Raw genomic sequence first — 19,414 nt, 5'->3', positions numbered from 1 at the left:
AACGAACGGACCCAAGGTAAGAATATATTTGCGATTGTTACAGGGGCAGCAAAAAATTAGTAAAATTTACGAGGCGGGATACGTGATATCCTTGGTGACGCTGATGCTGTCCTTAGGAATCTTCACGTATCTTCGGTAAGTTTGTAATTTATCGGCGCCTTTATTGCCGTCGTTATGTCGATAGTGCATGGAAATTTATATCCACGCCGATACATCGAGGTCACCGCGCTAAAGCTCCGGGAGTTACCTCTTGATACGTCATGTACAGTCTAAGTAAGAGCGTGGTCGGGTTAATTTATAAAAAGATGTGTTGAATAAAATTTTTAAATATATATATGCATTGTACTCGATGAGAAGAAGGATGCAATAATGTCAATAATGCGTCCAGTCACTACCGGCGTCGATAATTGCCTGGCATCTCCGAAGCATGCTTTGGACCAAATTGACGGCGTATTCTAGCGGCAAGGATCTCCAAATCCGACGAATCACGCAAGATAACTGTTTCAAAGTGTACGTGCGTTTTCCACGAAGCTTCTGCTTAATGTATGCCCATACATTTTCTATAGGATTTGCATCGGGCGACTGCGATGGCCAATCCAATGTAATGATGCCAGATTGCTTCTTCCACTCGGTACAGAGCTTGCTGCGGTGTTTAAGATCGTTGTCCTGCTGCAGAATCCAAACCTCATTTTTATCGACGAACCAACGTCAGACGGTGGCAGACGGTAACAAACCTTTTTGTATATTTCCAGCATTTTCTCGGCATTCAGGTTGTAGGTAAACAGGTGCAAAGTGCCAAACCCCTGCTTTGAGAAGCAACCCCAAAGATGTACCTTTACTCCGTGTTTTACTGTTCCCTGGACAAGCCTATTGGTGGAAGTTGATCAGGCTCGCGTGAGGATATAACGTGCTCATATAGAACATTCATCGGTCAAAATTACGTTGCTATAATCTTGATCGATGTTCTCGTGGGCCCAAGCGAGTCACTTCGTCACATGTTTTTCGGTCAACAGAAGTTTCTTTATTGTGTTGCGCTGTTTCAGGTCATGAGTGCGGTGATGGGTTCGGATAGTTTCAAGCGATATATCCAAACCTTTTGATTTTAATTTTGCTTGCCTTTGACGTAGTGTTAAAGCAGGATTTCAACTGAATCTTTCTTGCTAGCGCATCAAGGACAAAGTGTCCCTCTATCAACTCACAAAAGATTTAGGGTGGTACCGTTTATCAGTTATGAGTAAGGCCGACCACGCTCTTACTAGACAGACTGTACTTTTTTTAAAAAGCGTTCCAAATTTTCCGACCCATGAGCATATGATTATTTTTTCGTTCATGTCTGGAGGCAGAGCATGATTGAACAAAAGAAGCCGACATTCAAATCAACATATTCCTCTTCATATAAGAGGAAAATTAATTTATATCAGAGGGAATCCTCTTGAAATAAGAGGAAAATGATTAAAATAATATCTAATAAATTTTTAATGAATCGTTCACTTTAACCGCTTTAGCGAAAGAGGAATCCTTTTTCTGTAAAAGGTTTTGTTTAGGATATAAGACCATGGGAATAATCATTTTACAAATAGAATACTTTTTTTGGATGAGATCTCGCCAAATCCATGGGACAATTGTACGAGTGAACGTTTAAACGAAGTTGCCGTTGGAGCTTTATCAACTTGATATACCTCGTACAAACGTCATATTTCGTGTGACTATGGTTGGTCACTATATAGTTGCTAGTTTACGTTATTCTTTGTTATTCTCGTACGTTATTCCCGTATTACTTTTTCGTCAATTTTTCGAGTCACGCAACAATCTTCGCGCGAAATATTCCAAGGAAGAGAAATGCTCGTGAAGAAAACGGTTACGGCCTCTCCGTCCCCTTTTGCGAGCAATTTGATTTATCGTTATCGTACATATCTCAGACGTATATGTGTTGCTATAATATATAACGAAAATAATTTACGCAAATTTGGTAATAACGGTCAATCACATCAGCAAGAGGCACGGCGCCGTTTCTATCAGATTTTGCAGCTCGATGTTACAATTGCTCTGATTGAGCTACTGTCGCGTGTGCAAATAGTTGAGCAGTTTTGAAAGGACTTCCATTCATGAACTTCCATGTATCTTTTGCAGATACCGTGCCGCGTATTGTATGTGCTCCTTCATTACTTTCTATTTAACAAACTACGCCTGGATGTTCTGCGAGAGCTTCTATCTGTACACCCTGCTAGTAAACGCATTCACCAGCAAGCATAAATTAGTGAATTGGCTGATGGGACTCGGATGGTCGGTGCCGACTGTAATCGTCACCTTGTACATTGCATTACGCGCCTCCAGCAACGATCCTGCGGACACCGAGCAGTGAGTAACAATTTGTCAGTTGACGATCGTGTTAAGAGGATTAGCCCGCGAGAACTTTTAACGAAGAAAGGCCTTCATCGCGCGACGATGAGAGTGGCGAAAACCGAGAGAAGAAAAAGGAACATTGAGCGGGAAATTGGGTTTTAGGGTCGATAAAGAAAGTTTTTATCGCGCGAAACAAGACGAGACGAGAAATAAAGTCGCCTTTGCACTCATTTTCTATCAACTTTATTTTTCGCGAGATTCGGGAGAAATTTGCTAACATTAGACGAAGGAGCGTTTTTCCACAGACGATTTGACGATTTATCGCTCTTTCCTAACATTACAATGTGTCGGATTTCTTCTTTCCGACTGAAGCACGATTTCGCAGCGCATTATCGAATAGTTTCTCCATTTACAATGTTCCTTGTTGAATTCAATCAAACTCGGCAACCCGTGAAAGCGATGGATAGCGTAGCTCGACAATCGATTAGAGTATCTCCTATTAAACTTCTCTTTGAGCTCACCGCGTTATGTTTGTTTATGTTAAATGTTATGCTTGTTTATGTTAAATGTTTTTCGACGTCGGGATAATATCGGTTCAAGAAAAGTAAAGGTATTCTCCAAACGATTTGGGGGACGTGAGTCAACATTGGTCTAAAATTGATCACGCAAATGTTGGATTGATTTAAAAATGTAAGGGAGAAAAAAAAGGGAAAATTCTCATACATGACGTTAATACTAAACTAAATTACTAGCGATTATAAGATTTCTGTCATTTGTCGAAATAACAATTTTTGAGAAAAGACAAAATACTAGGTGCGCAACTAAGTTTCCGGGTTTCTTTGATCAATGAAAAATGGAAAATTTCAAACAAAATATAAAAAATGGTTTTATTCAAAGTATCGTCCCTCGCTAGCTACACATTTTTGCCATCTCTCTGGCAATACATGAATATTGCGACGATAAAACGACGCGTCTTTGGACCGAAACCATTTATCCAACCAATTTTGCACTTCTCCGAAATTGGCCAACTGTTGCCCAGCCAAGCCATGCGCCATCGACCGGAACAAGTGATAATCGGAAGGGGCCAGGTCTGGCGAATACGGCGGGTGCGGTAGCAGATCCCATTTCAGCGTTTTGATGGTGTCCTGGACGATGGAAGTGCGATGGCACGGAGCGTTGTCATGCTGCAATATCACTCGTTCGTGTCTCGTGTCCTATTCTGGCCGTTTTTCGAGCAATGCATGGTTCAAATTGATCAGTTGTTGTCGATAGCGATGCTCATTGACAGTTTCACCCGGTTTCAGCAGCTCATAGTACACAATTCCTTTCTGGTCCCACCAAATGCAGAGCATTGTCTTTTCTCCAAAGTGATTTGGCCGTATCGTCGATGTTGATGCTTCGCCTGGTGAAAGCCACGATTTTTTACGTTTAGGATTCTCGAAATATATCCATTTCTCACCGCCAGTAACAATTCGATGCAGGAAATTCTTTCTTTCATGCCGCAAAAGCAAAATTTTGGAAGTGGCTCTTCGATTTTCCATCTGTTTCTCAGTCAACTCATGCAGCACCCATTTTCCCCCCTTTTGAATTTTTCCCATGGCATGTAAACGTTTGGAAATACCTTGGCGAGTCATGTTTAATGCCTCCGCAAGTTGATCTTGTGTTTGCGTATCATCTTCATCCAATAACGCTTGCAGATCGGCGTCCTCAATTGTTTTTGGTCTTCCGGAGCGCTCCTTGTCCTCAGTGTCGAAATCGCTATTTCTGAAGCGTTTAAACCAATCTTCACAGGTCGTTTTCGGTGGTGCATGTTCGCCGTAGGCCTCCTCAAGCAAACGACGTGCTTCAGCTGCACTTTTTTTCAAGTTAAAGCAGAAAAGCAAAGCTTCCTGCAAATGCTGTTTATTTGGCACAAAACTCGACATCTTCGTTGTTAGAGAAAATATTTTTGCTTTGCGATATGTATTGGCATTACGACTGATTATTGTTAACAGATGTCCAAGCTATAAAAAAACACAACTTCAGACATGTATGTCGACTACATGTATCGTTAGCGCCATTCATGTGTGAAACCCGGAAACTTGGTTGCGCACTTAGTATAATACAAGGAAAAAATATATTTATTCATCCTCTTTAATTTTATTCAACGTCAGTTAAAAGTATGAAGTACATCGCTATAAATTGGAATAATTTTTAATATATTGAAGTCAATAATATTACTTTTATCTTTAATTCCAATTTTTTTATTTAACCCTTTAACGCCCGACTTTTTTATAAGTGTTTTAAGAATAAAATTTGAGTTTTTTTAAACTGAGACTATAAGTAGTGATAACAAAAAAAATTTTATATTTACAGAATTTTATATCTACGAAAAACTACCTTTCCAAGCAGAAAATACTCCCAGAAGCGAAAAATACGCCTGATCGGTTAAATTTTTTTTTAGTTCTAATAATTTTATATCATACCTAATGGTTGGAAAAATTCCTCGAAACATAAAACTCATATTCAGAACTTGATATTTATTTACCCAGAATGGAATTGCATAAAGCATCGAGAGATGCAGAGGGAAATTTTATAGGTTTTGCAAATTATTTTTGTCCTGCTTTGCTTCCCCTTCGAGCTGCACAATTGACAACGTCTTTTACTGTTTTCCTTAACAGGCATGTTAAGAACAGGCTTGTTGTAACACTTCCTGATGTACGAAAAACAAAAACTAACAATCGACTTTTGAACGGAAAATGTAAAGTAATAGTCTACTTCTGAACGAATAAATTTGTATTTTTTTGTAAATATAACGGCAAAAATAATAAACATGGATACACTCAGAGATGGTTATCCAGACGGAAAAGCCGTGAAACAATTACACGGAAAATCAGCATCAATCGTTTACTTCTGAATAAATGAGCACATGAAGTTTCCGCTTTTCGTTTGTTGGTTTCGTTAGTTTGGTTTTTGATCGTTCGTTTTTTGTTTATTGGTAAATATGACTTAGATCCTAAAAGTATATACGAAATGAGCAACCTATACAGAGAAAAATGAAGGGTAATCTATATATGTCTATATATCTATATATCTATAATTCTGATAGTCAGTTTGACATTTTTGAGCTGAAACTTTACTATATTTGTGAGTGAAGTTTATCGTTCAGAGCGTCAAGTTTACTATTTCAGAAGAATATCTTATAGATCACCATTCAGATAGTCAATCGTCCCTTCATATTTCGCCGCATAAAAAACTGTAGGTCACCAGGTTTCACGAAAATAGGTTGATTTCTTGATTTTCGTGTGCACCATATTGAATTCGCCATTTTTAATTTCTGTATTCTTTTAATCTCACATTTTGCATCTGAGAAAGCTACCAAATGTATAAAATTATAACAGATACCAATCTATTCATTTATAGTGCACTTCTAGATGTCAGTAACAATGCTAACTATGCCTACTTGGAATTTGACAAAATATGTTATCATTAAAACTGAGCTAAAAACAGATTAAACCGAATCTACATACAATCTATATATCATTTTTTAGAAGAAGGATTTTACCACCTTTACAGTGGTGCAAAGAAAACGAAAATATCTCCTTTTTTGAATAAGTTATAGATTCTTAAATGCGTTTCTGGTAACTATAGTTACCAGTAGGCGTTAAAGGGTTAATTTGATTAATTTTATTTTATTACTTTTTTATTAAAGAAATTATAAATTGATCATTTCGACGGTGCTGGTAGTTTTGATGTCAAACATTCATCATATCTTTTTTCTTTATCACGGATATAACGGATATTTTTATGTTCGCTTTGAGCGAATTTTCGCTCGTTTCAAACGTAGATTTCACTCCGAGAAGTTGAAGAGAGTACTGTGCCGTTCGCGGGATGATATTAAAACAGGAATCATATGTGACAGTTAGATAAAAACTGTCGATACACACATCGAGGAAAAAGACCGCCCTTGATTCCAGCAAGATAATGTCCTCAGAGGGGAGGAGGGCGAATCAATATCGAGGGAAATTAACGAAATGTTGCGCTTGCTTTGTTGGATTAAAATAACCCCCATTGGAATAATAAACGGCGACAAATTGCGATGTGTTTTATCAGTTCCGCTGGCATCATATTTATTCTCAACCGGTCGATACGGACGGATAATTCCCTCGATCTTTCCTCCAGTGGACGACATTCAGATGAGAATACCGTCTCGTCGACAATTATTTTCATGATTACTATGCTTCTCTGTTACCGATAAGAGCATTGAAAAATATATAGAATGTTTACCATCGATCGTTTACGATGACACCGTTATTGTCATCGTGTTGGACTAGGTTAGGTTAGGTTCTGGACTATCAATGGATATCGCGATAGCGATGGGATATTCTCTATAATAGTACGACAAACTTGCCAAATAAGTTGATATATTTTGTTTAAACGAATGAAATCGTTTTCATAATCTGATTAAGAAAGTTCTTAAGAAAGTTCACTTTGTCATCGATGTAACAAAATTACGTGCAAATTACGCGCGGGAGGGTGACAAAATTATGTAAAGAACGGACAAGGGAATGACAAAGAATCGAATCAGAATTCTATTTTTGTTTGAAAGGTAGAAGATAAATATATACAATCTAGCAGAACGCTTTGATTTAAGACCCTTTTAAATCTCACGTTCGATTTTTCTGTAATGAACAAACTTTTTATACCCGGCGATAGAGGGGTCGGCTATATAACTTACCGGAACATTTTCTCCCGAAAATGACACTCATACAGTGGTGTGTGTGTGTGTGTGTGTGTATGCGTGCGTACGTGGCCCGCTTTAAAAACGTACCAACCCAACGCTGAGGGATTAAGTTTGTGTATCCTAAATGCAAGGATAACAGGAGAAGGAACAGGAATGAGGTGGGGGAATATTTTCGTACTTATTAAATTCAGAGAATCCCCGACAGCCATCATGTCTCTCCATTTTCTTCTAGTATACTTGAAAGACTCGAGGAAATGGTATATTTTTTTCTAACGCTCTCATAATATTCGCGTGGCTCTGATTGTGTTATCTTTCGGCTCGACCTGAAACGACGAAGCATTTCTGCACCAACGTTCTCTCGCATTAATAATTTCGTAAGCCGAAACCGCTGTGCTTCGGTGGCTTTAAGGAAAGTTAATTAATGCAGACGACGTGCGACAATTAATTATAAGCAATTGAGACACGAGGTCTGAAATTCAAAGAATGCAGCGCGGAACAAAATCAAATTCTCATTGGAGTTTAGAGAATGTAAGCAGTGGAAACATATAAATACAATACAACGGAACCCTTTGGAGTCTGATTTGGTGGATTTGTAGCTTCATGAAATTATAATAAAACACAAATCGGTGCTTTATATCTTCATAACAATACGTAGCAGTCCATAGTCTTTTTTAGAAAGCGATTCATCGAACGATCTTCGAGCGCACAACGCGGTAATTTATTTTCGCATGTAAATTTCGGCGCCCACGTTGTACAATTCATGGGAATATAAGATGGAGGTTTCGCTGATAGAGGCTAATGAAAAAAGACTAGTGGTATAGTGATTGGTAAATTTATCGAAAGTAATTTGACGAAAGTGCTACGTGTTGCAATATCGATTCGCTGCCGAATGTCCCGGCCTATCTGGCGCAATAAAACTCCATTGCTTGCGTCGGTATATCGACCAACTTTAAAAGTTCCGCAAAGTCGACGGTTGAACGCGACACGCTACGCTCGAGACAAATTTTAAGGGGAGAATCCTAGTCTGTAGGGTCAAAAAATTAATTTTTGTTTATTACATTTCCTGGAAATACATATTGTTAAGAGTCCATTCTAAAATCCATATCGAAAAATTCAGAAAATTACAGAAGTTACAATCTATTATTCGAAGCGGCGCACAAGTCAAAATCGGAGCGCTCACTGGGTTTTTCAATGTTTCGTCTTACAATTGCTGTAGAAACAATCCTACGAAATCTAGGAATGTAAAAAAGAGTTTCATAAAGTCGAGGAGAATTCATTATATGGACCTGGAATTGCCGATTAAGCTGAAACTTACATGAGTATTAGAAATATGATTGAATAGTGCATGAAACTTTAAACGTGTTTTTTGCGAATGACTTTAACTGCTTTAAATGGCTCCCAGGATTTGAGACAAACTAATGAACCGATTCACTTCAGCATATAGTTACATATTCGAAACATGTCTCTCTATTGTGTGAACTAGCCAAAAAATATTAATTTTTTATATTTATTTTTAATGTAAAACTGTCGATTTTTAGAGCGATTTTTCAAATATAATTTTTAAATGCCTTAAAATTATTGAAAAAGTAGTTCGTTTTTTATTTCCCTAGGTTAGGCGATAGCGGCAAGTTCGTAGATTAATTATTTTACTTGCATTTTGTCCCACTCCACCGTATTTCAAGATTTTATAGGAGCTATGAAACGGCATGCACTTAAACACGTCTCGTTATTTTTTCTGTATCTGCTACATTATTATTCATATAACGCTATAAACATTTATTTTTATAAGTTAAATATATATTATTGTTTCTATCAAGTTTGAAATCAATCATCCGCTTAGTTTCCGAAAAAAATTCGTGAATATAGCTTATTTTTTGGCCCATACAGACAAGATTCCCCCCTTAAGTGCCTAAGTGCATTAATCGTCGGCGAGCGGCACTGCTTAATCTCACCTTCCGCCGAAACTAACGAGATTTCTATTATCTATTTATTTCCCCTCGAAATTTCTTATAAATGGCGAGTTGAACACAATCCATTGTGTCCAAACTCTTCCATAAACAAGCGTGTATAACTGATTGCTATCTAATGAGACTTTGAATTTGAATTTTGCATATCGCATATGCAATATCACGCGATATGCAAATCACGCATGCATCACGCGATTATTCGTAACGCTTATTCCGTCCGCGCGGCAATTATTATCGGATAATTAAAACTGCCATTCGAGTAGAAGCTCGAGGACTCGTTTGAAGTGAGTTTCAGCGGATAAAATAAAATCAGAATACAATACGAGCACTCGATCTTCGCGCTAGTCGCCGGAAATATGCCGCGCGCTCGCGGAATATGTACAAGCATGAAACGATCAGCGTACAGCTATAATAGCTATAAAAGCGCGAGCAATGTCGATTGAAACATATCGGAAGAGTGATGAAATAAAAGGTTCGATAACGAGCCGGATCGATGCGTAAAGCGTTAGTTCGGCGAAAATAATGCTATATTAAAAACATATGTTGTCGAATCAATTGTTTGAACGCGGAATTGGACATAAGCATGTCGCGAGGCACGCTCTCATGTTTGTCACGATAATATTTTCATTATTTAACACACGAGTGACTATCTACTTCGGTATAATTGGAAGAGAGAGAGAGAGAGAGAGAGAGAGAAAGAGAAAGAGAAAAGGGAAAAACGTCCAATAAGAAACCATCTTACGCAAATAACGGACGAGTAGGTACACGCAAGACCAAAATTAGCGGAAGGAACTAAAATGAACCACAGTCGATTATTATAAGAATAATCGATTATGGTCCATTTCTTACTGCTTACGCTTACAACTTACTTATTCTTGCAGCCATTGTAGATGAGCCTTAAGACGCAGTCGTGACGACTAAGATGTTTGTTTTGAAATAGAGACAGCTCAGTCCGTATTAATAGTCGTCGCTTATTGTCTCACGTGAGATATTCAGAGATCTGAGTTTAAAATTAGAGACAGACCGAGTTCTTCAGTTGAATCATATGATATATGCGATGTCTCTCCGAAGAAAAAATGATTCTATATGAATATTGTGTCCGTACACTTATGCACAATTATATCGTTTTCTCTATGATTATACATATGTCTTTGGGAACAAAGACAAAAGAATGAGATGGTATAAGTACAATTGAAGCATCTATTTGTATTTGACGTCCGTTTTATATTCGCAATCCGCAACGTCGACGTTCAATTGCAACTATATCGGCAATTTCAGTTCGGCTGAAAAATTTAAATCTGTGTACCTGACTGGAGACAAGGCTTAAAGTGACGATTATTCTAAAGAGTCTAATTGGCTATTTTTTATCAAGTTATTTCTTGACTTTTTCTTGACGGGAATAAAGCCATCAAAAAGGAATCAATCCGCTTTGGAGACCGAAGACGTGAAACATGAAATCGACGAGAAGCAGGGATTTACGTTTTCGATATGACGATCTCATTTCGTTAGCGAGATTTTATTTTTGCTATCGGAGAAGCGTGCTCGCGTAAATGCGCGTATTCGTGCATGATCGTCCCGACGGGACAGCATCCGCCTCTCGCTTGTATGTTTCTTTTTGCCGGTGTCTTTCTGTAGTACACTCCCATTAGATGGTAAATATTTTATAACCGATCCCCAATAACTAGACTTGGAATATTTGGCGATCCTCCAATCCCCGGTTACGGTTGCTTCGGTGCATAACGCTGCTTGTTCATCTTCCTTCCTTCCTCCGTATCTATTACAAGGTTAATCCTCTCGGATTATTTTCTTGACATTTTTCATCCTCCTGTTGTATCTGGGGATTGTTAGAATAAGAATTTATATTAAACGCTACATACACACACACACACATATATACTCAGACGCGAGCTAAGGCGATCGGTACTCCATGCAGAACAGATTCGTCCTTGTCTCACTCTCTGTTTCCTTATTAACAGAATTGCAAAAATATCACACTCGTGTCTGCGAAATTTCGTGCTCGGTATTCTCATTACGGATCCTAAATGGCTGATTTAGCAGTTCTCCAAGACAGAGCGGCCGAGTTGCATTTCGCGTTCCCGAAGGTCCGAGCATTTGCACTTCAGAATTCCGTTATTCAAAAGTAACGTCTCTCGCAACTCCAGAAACTCGAAAGTTGGAAATGTTGAGGGGAGAAGCGAAGTTTCAGATATGTTTTATAGACCTAATACACACACACATATACACACACACACACATACACATAAAGATGCACGCGCGCTAGGGTAAATATTGTACACGGTATAAAACGTGCGGGATAAGGAGCATTCATAAATTCACCCTCACAAGCCGGACATCCATCACAGCAGCACGGCGAGGGTCTCATATTTTTCTCATGTTTCGATCTACCCTTTAACATATACGAAAAAGTTTTAGTTCAAAAACCGGAAAGTCGGCCGAATCGTAAGAGTTCACGGCATAGTTGCCAATTTTAGCGAAATTTCACCAAATTTGGTGACTTTTTCACATTTTGGAGATTAGTGAAAATTTTTTTGGGAAAAGTATAAATCTGATAAATTTTGGCAGCCGATACTGAAAAGAATTTCCACAATCGAATGTGAAGAAAATAGTTGACTGTGATTGGTTAATTCTTTTACAACTTGAGGCTTACTATATCTATTGTAGATTCAGCCTAAAAAGAGAGTGGCCAACATTTTCTGATTGGCTGATTAGTATATAATTTCCACGAGTCCTTTGAGTGGAATTGATTGGGTATATTTAGTATTACAATCGCTCACTGAATACTAAGTAAGCTCTTGCATTTGATTGACATATATTTTTAGATCTAAAGGAATATGCCAATCGAATGTAAAAGCTCACTGAGGGCTCAATGAGCGGTTGTAATACTGCTAGAATGCATTCATTGACTACGTTTCAATATTCACATGTAAACACGGACAGTATAACCACAATATACACAGTAACGACACTCTCCAAATTTCGCGTCTCCAAAAATAAACTGCACATACGCAGCTGTGTTAACTAATAGCGTTATAAACATCTTTTTCTATCTCACTTTCTCGCAGAAAAATATACTATATGTCTCACTCTAACTTATTACACTTAGTTCAGCAGTATAGCTAAAAAGTGCAGACCATCTTTCTGTCACAATTGTTAATTTCAATTTCTACTCTCTCTTTCTATCTTTTCCTCTATATATATATATATTAATATAATATATATATTTATTTATTTAAATTTTGATCAAATCATATAGAGTACGATTCATTAAAGGTTCAAACGCTTTGAACACCGTATAATAGCTTTCCTTTTAGCGTTCAAAGCGTTCGTACTCGTAGTCTCAAGTAGACTCTGCTTGCTATTGGTTAGATAACAAAGCGTAAGTGCAATTCATTTTTGGAGACGCTAACATCAAAGGTGCCGACAGAGAGAGTCGCTACTGTGTATACTGTGGTATAACCACCCCTCATCATTACAAAAGGAAGGAACGAAGATATTTGGAAGTTATAATATATCTTAAAACTAAAAGAAGAAAAATAATTGAATTGAATTGATATTAAATAACTTTGAATCTATCAAAGTTCTAAAAGAATATACTCACAATAATCACTGAGCTGCTTCCTCTGCTGAACGCGACTATTCTATCTTTGTTTCTCATTAAAAATCGACAAATCCGTGTAATCTATCCATACTCATAATTCTAGGTTTGCGCATGCGTTATTATTAAAAATAAATAAGAAAATGAGTTTTAGCATAGCTGGTGAAAAATGTTGTCAATTTGGTGAAATTGTTACCAAAAGTGGGGAAATTTGAGGAATTTTTGCATAAAGATTAGTGAAAAACATAATTTTGATCTGGCAACATTGGTTCACGGCGTGATGCAACGATTACTGTCACGATTAGGTGCTGGATCAACGAGGGCAGCTATATGAGTGTGCTTGTTTATCCCATGTGCGTATCCACCATGTTGAACCTGCTCTTCCTGTTTAATATCGTGCGAGTTGCTCCTCATGAAGCTGCGCGCCGGACCCGCCGTCGGAACACGCCCGTCGCGATTCATGCTGCAGGCTTTCAGGTGACACACGAGCTGAATTCTTTATACCTTATATGTTAACCGTTGCGCGTCACGTTTCATGTCGAGAGACGGCGCGGGAAAAGAGAAGAGAAGAAAAGAATAATAAGAGCGCGGAGTAACGAACGGATCTCTTTTCTGCGCGGCAGTCATCGACTGAAATGTATCCTCCTCGCGAGGAATTATTCCTCATGAGATTACTTCGATCGTCCACCCGTTAAAATTCGCTCGACGACATCTTGAAGCGGCGTCGTTAGTCGCCGATAAATCTGCCGTAGAACTTTCGTTTGAAGCACCAGTCTGCTTAAAACCAGTCGTTTAAAACCAAGTTAATAGTCTGAACATTTGAACACTGAGAAAAAATTGTATTAAAATTAAACAAATATTTGTTCGAATACGACTATGAATACATTTATTTAAATAATAAAGCAATTATTTTCTAAAATTCAAGAAAAAAGTTTACATTCAGAACCTCTGTATTTCATTTTAGAAATTAGTCGCTTAATTTGAATAAATGTATTTACTGTCGTATTCAAACAAATATTTGTTTAATTTTAATACAATTTTTTCTCAGTGAATAAACAAATGGCTGGCGCTCTTCGGGATAGTCGCGGAGTGATTTTAGTCGTTGAAAATGATTGTGTTTCTTTTTTCGAGTACGAAACTCGCAGTAATATTTATCGCCGTTGTCGACATTTTACGAAAGTAACGTCTAATATTTTGTCGTCAGGGCAACATTACTGTTAGTACCTCTCTTGGGTCTTCACTATTTAGTGATTCCATTTCGGCCGTCCAAAAAGCATCCTTGGGAGCAGTTTTACGAAGTCCTTTCTGCGATCATAGCTTCCTTCCAGGTGAGCACCTTTAATCTTTGTCGACGACCTTTGAGAGAATTTCTACTGTACAAGTAAAACTAATTCGACTGATCAAGTCGAATCAAGACTGAATATATTATATATAACCATAGTAATATTAAGTATAATAATAGTAATAATAATACTTTATTATACGGCTGGTATACAAATGTTGGACGACGCATAAATATGATCGTATGATAAACGTAAATCTTCTCTTCTTGTTGTTAAAAGGCATGCGTTTTATTGAGAAGTAACGGACGTGTTGAGAAACTCTGCGTACACAAATGCGCTCTTCTGCTACATAGATCAGTATTCGAATATTTCGAGGCATTTGTCATCGTGGAGTTAATTTGAATAAATATATTCACAGTCGTATTCAAACAAATATTTGTTTAATTTTAATACAATTTTTTCTCAGTGAGTAAGCAAATGGCTGGTGCTCTTCGGGATAGTTACGGAGTAATTTTAGTCGTTGGGAAAAAATGACTGTGTTTCTTTTTTCAAGTACGAAACTCGCAGTAATATTAATTCGTCTGTCATTCTTCCACAAATTCTTGAAATAATATATGACGTTTAAAGATACAATGTTTAAAATAAAAAAAAGAAAAGGAAAAGTATGCCACAAGTAAACAAATAAATTGGCGAATGAAGTTTGGGATATTAAAATACGTAAAAATATTTCGGATACGATGCGATTTTGAGCACGCTGATAGCTTTCCACAACAAGGAACAGGATTTTTTATTTTCTTTTGAAAACTGCCAAGCCCGAGACTGGAAACTCGAATAGCTGGAAAATGTTGCAGTTAGAAAAAATGCGTATGTATGTTTACTTTTTGTGAAGTCAATCGTACTTTTAACGGTAAAAATCAGTTCAATTGCGTTAAAGATGTATTTTTTGTATATGTGTGATGAAAAGATACAAGCCGCACACTAGGTGTTTTGTAATTATTACATCCATGTTCAGCAAAAAAAACTCACAAGGAACATCTGTGAAATGTGCGTCTTCGATTTCAACGAAACTTGGCATAAAAAATCGTACAATTTTTGTTTTTCCCTATCTGCAATAATTATCGAGATAACATAAAGGGGATGAAACTCTAGGAGGGGCAGTTTCACCTCTTAAACTTGAGCTATTGCCGATAAAAAAAGTATGAGTCTCTTAATTCTGGTTACTCTACAAATATTTGCCAAATTTCGTTGAAATCGGAGACGCACATTTCGCGGATATTCTTTGTCGATCGATTTCTTTCCGACATAAGTATTGAGATATCAGATATTTTTTAGATAAATGGTGAGAAAAATAAGAATGACTCTTGGCAGATGTCGATAAATCTCAATTTTAATTTTGTTTGGAACTGTTTCGAGATTCCGAGAACGTTTCGCTTCACAACTTAATTTGCAAATTACTGAGCGCTAAAAATAAGATGGAAAAAATGGAAAAATAACAATCTCGCTGGTAAAACACACTTCGCTAAACAAAACTCTCGATCTGAGATTACTTGATTAAGATTAAATAATAAAAAAAGATTAATCTTAATCAAGCGGATTGATTAATTAATAAAAGAATTAATTAAAGCAATCTTAAATGAAAGATAGTGATAGCTCTGCGACATTGCGTATAATAAAGGAGTCGCTCGTGTACGCGCACTTTATATTACAATGTGCTGCACGAAAAAGAGGAAATATTCTTCCAATTATACTTTGACATTTGAACTCTTTTTATTATGCGAAAATTCTGGATTCAATGATACATTCCGGATTTTAAATAACAGCATTGCACCGTATTGAGTGTAATTAGTTATCGCTGAAGTGCTTCATATACCCGAAGCTTTGGGCAGAATAAAATGTCATCGGAGTAAATGAATATTGTTAATAAGTCTTCTGTCGAATTAAACGTGCCTACACGTGCCTCGAGCAATCAAAATTGACGTGGAATTGCTCCCGTGGCATGGAATCGTACGACGCCACCAACGTAATTACACCATTACGGACGAACCGCCTCGTATCGCATAAAATTGTATCGGATCAATAGAATCGCGATTTCACTGAACGACACTGTCATACACGTAGCATTTTCCTCGGCATTTCACCTGCCTTAATTTAAACTACCTTTTTATTTTATCGAGAAAACTCCATCGTTAACCCGTTGAAGCATGGTGGGATCCCACAATTCCACCTTATCTTTCTTCATTTTTAATTATTTAAGCTATCTTTTTGATATTTTCGTCCGAATTTTTTTTACTTCTAAGATATGTTAGGTATTGATATACGTGCTAAAAATATAAAATGTCAATTTTTTTTTAATTTAAGCATCCTGTAAATAAACAAATTGCATAAAATTATATATTTTTCAGTAAAAATTCATTTAACGATCTATAAAAACAGTCGTAACGAAACTTATTCATTTTACGTTTTTGAGATCGCCGATTACGAATCCGGGGTCAGAATTTCAATTCAAAATGGCAAATTCAATATGATGGACAAAAATGTTCAAAATCCTTCAATTTCGACAGAAATAGGTACATGGAGATTTTTTGGATCGCTGATCACGAATTTGTTATCAGATTTCTGAAATTAAAATCCATAATATCATATCAAAGTTAGCCATTTGAAGTCGCCATATTAGATCCGCCATTTTGAATTTTAAAATTTTGACTCCAGATTCGTAATCAGCGACTATATACATAATCAGTTTCTTTTATTATTGCATAGAAAAATTCGTGCTTCAAAGGGTTAAAATGCATATCTCTTGGCAATGCGCATGTAGCAAGGAACTCTCCGAAAAGCCATCGGTTATCTTTGCAATTTATTTGTCAAGCTTATTCGGCCATGACTGCAATAATCTGTCACAAAGCAAAGATACGCAGGTACGAGCACAGAAATCTATAAACAATATATATACCAATATTACGAATTGACCTTGATATGATATTTTTCATTTTTTTCATTTCTTTCACTTTTTCACTTTTTTATTTTATTTTAGATATTGCGTCGATTTCACAATCCGGCGAATCGTAATCTCTCAATCTCGCACAATGGTGTACAACGAAAGCGTGCAATCCGGTGACACGGATTAAATTTGAAAGTTGACCGGAAGTGTAGCTCGCTTCTTTGTAGTCTGTGTGAAGCGCGTTGCAGTAAAGTCGACGGACATTTCTGCCGTTCTGCATTTCCTCCGACCTCGAATATCGAAATAAAACACTATTTCTCCTTTTTCCAGGGTCTCTGTGTGGCGTTACTTATCTGCTTTTGCAACAGCGAGGTAAGTTTCACTAGCGCAGCGCGGTTGAGCGGCCACTTTTGCCTTTCTCGTAGTAACAATGTGTAATGATATTTTTCCTCGTGGTGTTGCTAGGTAATGGCGCAGTTCAAGAGGAAGTGGGAGAACAACGTGCTGTTGCGGAAATGAATTAACTCCTGCACGACCACGACTGTTTCGGTATGTGATAGTGACGAAATATTCGAGACGGGTTTTTGCGGCCGAGGATCGATTTTAAACGCCACCCAGCTTTCCCGCTTACTTTCTCACGCGAGAGAAAACTGCCGTTGGGGAATAAAACCCGGTCGAGAACGGATGGATCAAAAGGAATACGGCGGAGATGCATTCTCTACAAATTGAATTCGTTATCTCTAAAATCACGGGATTAATTGACGAGCCTCCCGGCTCCTGCCTATTCTATCTCGTCGTCTGTGTTGCTTTTGCTAACCTGTTATTCTTCATTTTCTCTTTATGCGAACGACTGAACCAACAATCTCTCACCCAAACGCTTCCACGCGATGAAGCCGATAATCGACAGCTCTCCGCTAGTATTTATTTTGCTTGCAACACCCAAAAAAAGTAATTTCAGAACAAAAGGAATTATCTAAATTTTAGAGGGTTTTGTTCTAATATATGGCCTCAAGAGGATTCCTCTAAGATTAAAAGGAAAATATTATAAACATATTATTCTTAAAATTAGAGGGATTATATGTTATACATGTATAATGCAAATCTTATTGATTTTAATATAAATTTCCTCTTATACACAGATTATTTAATCTTCTTTTAGGAAGATTATTATTTATTCTTACTGTACCTTATTCTTACTGGTTATATTAGTTAATTTGAAAAAATTATTATAACCTATAACGAAAAATAATATATATATATATATACATACATACAGATATATACATATACATATATATATATATATATATGTGTATGTATATATGTAACATGTTATATAGACATAATTCATCCGTATCGTGCCAGTGATAGCAGCGTGCCCAAGTCTAGTCCATTGTGGAACGTTAACTGTTTCAATTTATCCGTTCGACCGCAGGTCCGATGACGGGAGAGGAGAAGGTGTGACTATCAACCAGCCGCATCGTCGATGCCGCAGGAAGACTGCAAGTAGACTGACCAGAAGTTGGCTCAGCATCAGGAACAACAATACCAAGCCATGCAGATGATCGCCATCAGTCGGATCAGTAATCACGTAACAACAATCATGCGCAGGTGCTCATCAAGTATGGCGACTTGGACGATGAGAGTGACCAGACGCAGTGTTGATGTGTGCGCATGGATTGTGTGCGTGTGCCGTCGAATGATGCAGGAGATGCGTTGAAAATACATATATATATATATATATGTATTTATATATACCCTATATGGTATATAGTGTGTATATATATATATATATACATACTATATACCTACACGTGTGTATATACGGGCTGTCTTAATAATACCGGAATCCCCGGATAACTTTGCAGGATCAAGTTTTCATGAAAAACTTTAAATACAAAAGTTGTAGAAAATCGAGTAACGGACTTGATGGTGACCTTGAATTTGACCTTGGCCATGATCTTCAAAGTCATTTGGAGGTCAATTTGCGTTTTTTAAATGGGAACTTTTCTTTTTTATTACACTGCTTTTTTCTACCAATTAATTTGAATAACTTTTGTCTAAAACAATTTTTTATTTGCCTAATATTTTTTGAGATACTTGAGGAAAACTTGATAACTTTTTCAATACTTAACTTACGATATCTTACTAACTATTTGTCGGAAGAAAAAATGGTACTAGACTTTCTTGCTTTATTTAGTCTCAAGAATATATTATTAGTATATAGTGCCTTGATTTTTGTTAATTTGATGATTTTGAAACTTCCAAAAGTCAGTAAGTTAATAAAAGTCAGGGCGCTATTGTAACAATATATCTTGAGACTAAATAAAGCAAGAAAGTCGAGTACCACTTTTTCTTCCGATAAATAGCGAGATATCGTAAGTTAAATATTGAAAAAGTTATCAAGTTTTCCACAAATATCTCAAAAAATATTAGGCAAATAAAAAAATGTTTTAGACAACAGTTGTTCAAATTAATTGGTAGAAAAAACAGTGTAATAAAAAACAAGAGTTCCCATTTAAAAAGCGCAAGTTGACCTCCAAA

The 19,414-nt window shown here is 37.0% G+C and overlaps 1 pseudogene; it reads left to right on the top strand.

Annotated features, from left to right (window-relative positions):
* The first annotated feature begins 43 nt into the window (after positions 1–43).
* LOC109504141 (calcitonin gene-related peptide type 1 receptor-like) lies at positions 44–18,722 on the top strand (annotated as a pseudogene).
* The last annotated feature ends 692 nt before the right edge of the window (positions 18,723–19,414 follow it).

Source organism: Harpegnathos saltator, unplaced genomic scaffold, assembly GCF_003227715.2.
Source record: "Harpegnathos saltator strain DR-91 unplaced genomic scaffold, Hsal_v8.6 scaffold17, whole genome shotgun sequence".
Lineage (NCBI taxonomy): Eukaryota > Metazoa > Arthropoda > Insecta > Hymenoptera > Formicidae > Harpegnathos > Harpegnathos saltator.
Note: the sequence above shows the minus strand (reverse complement) of the source record. Positions and strands in the feature narration are given on the sequence as shown.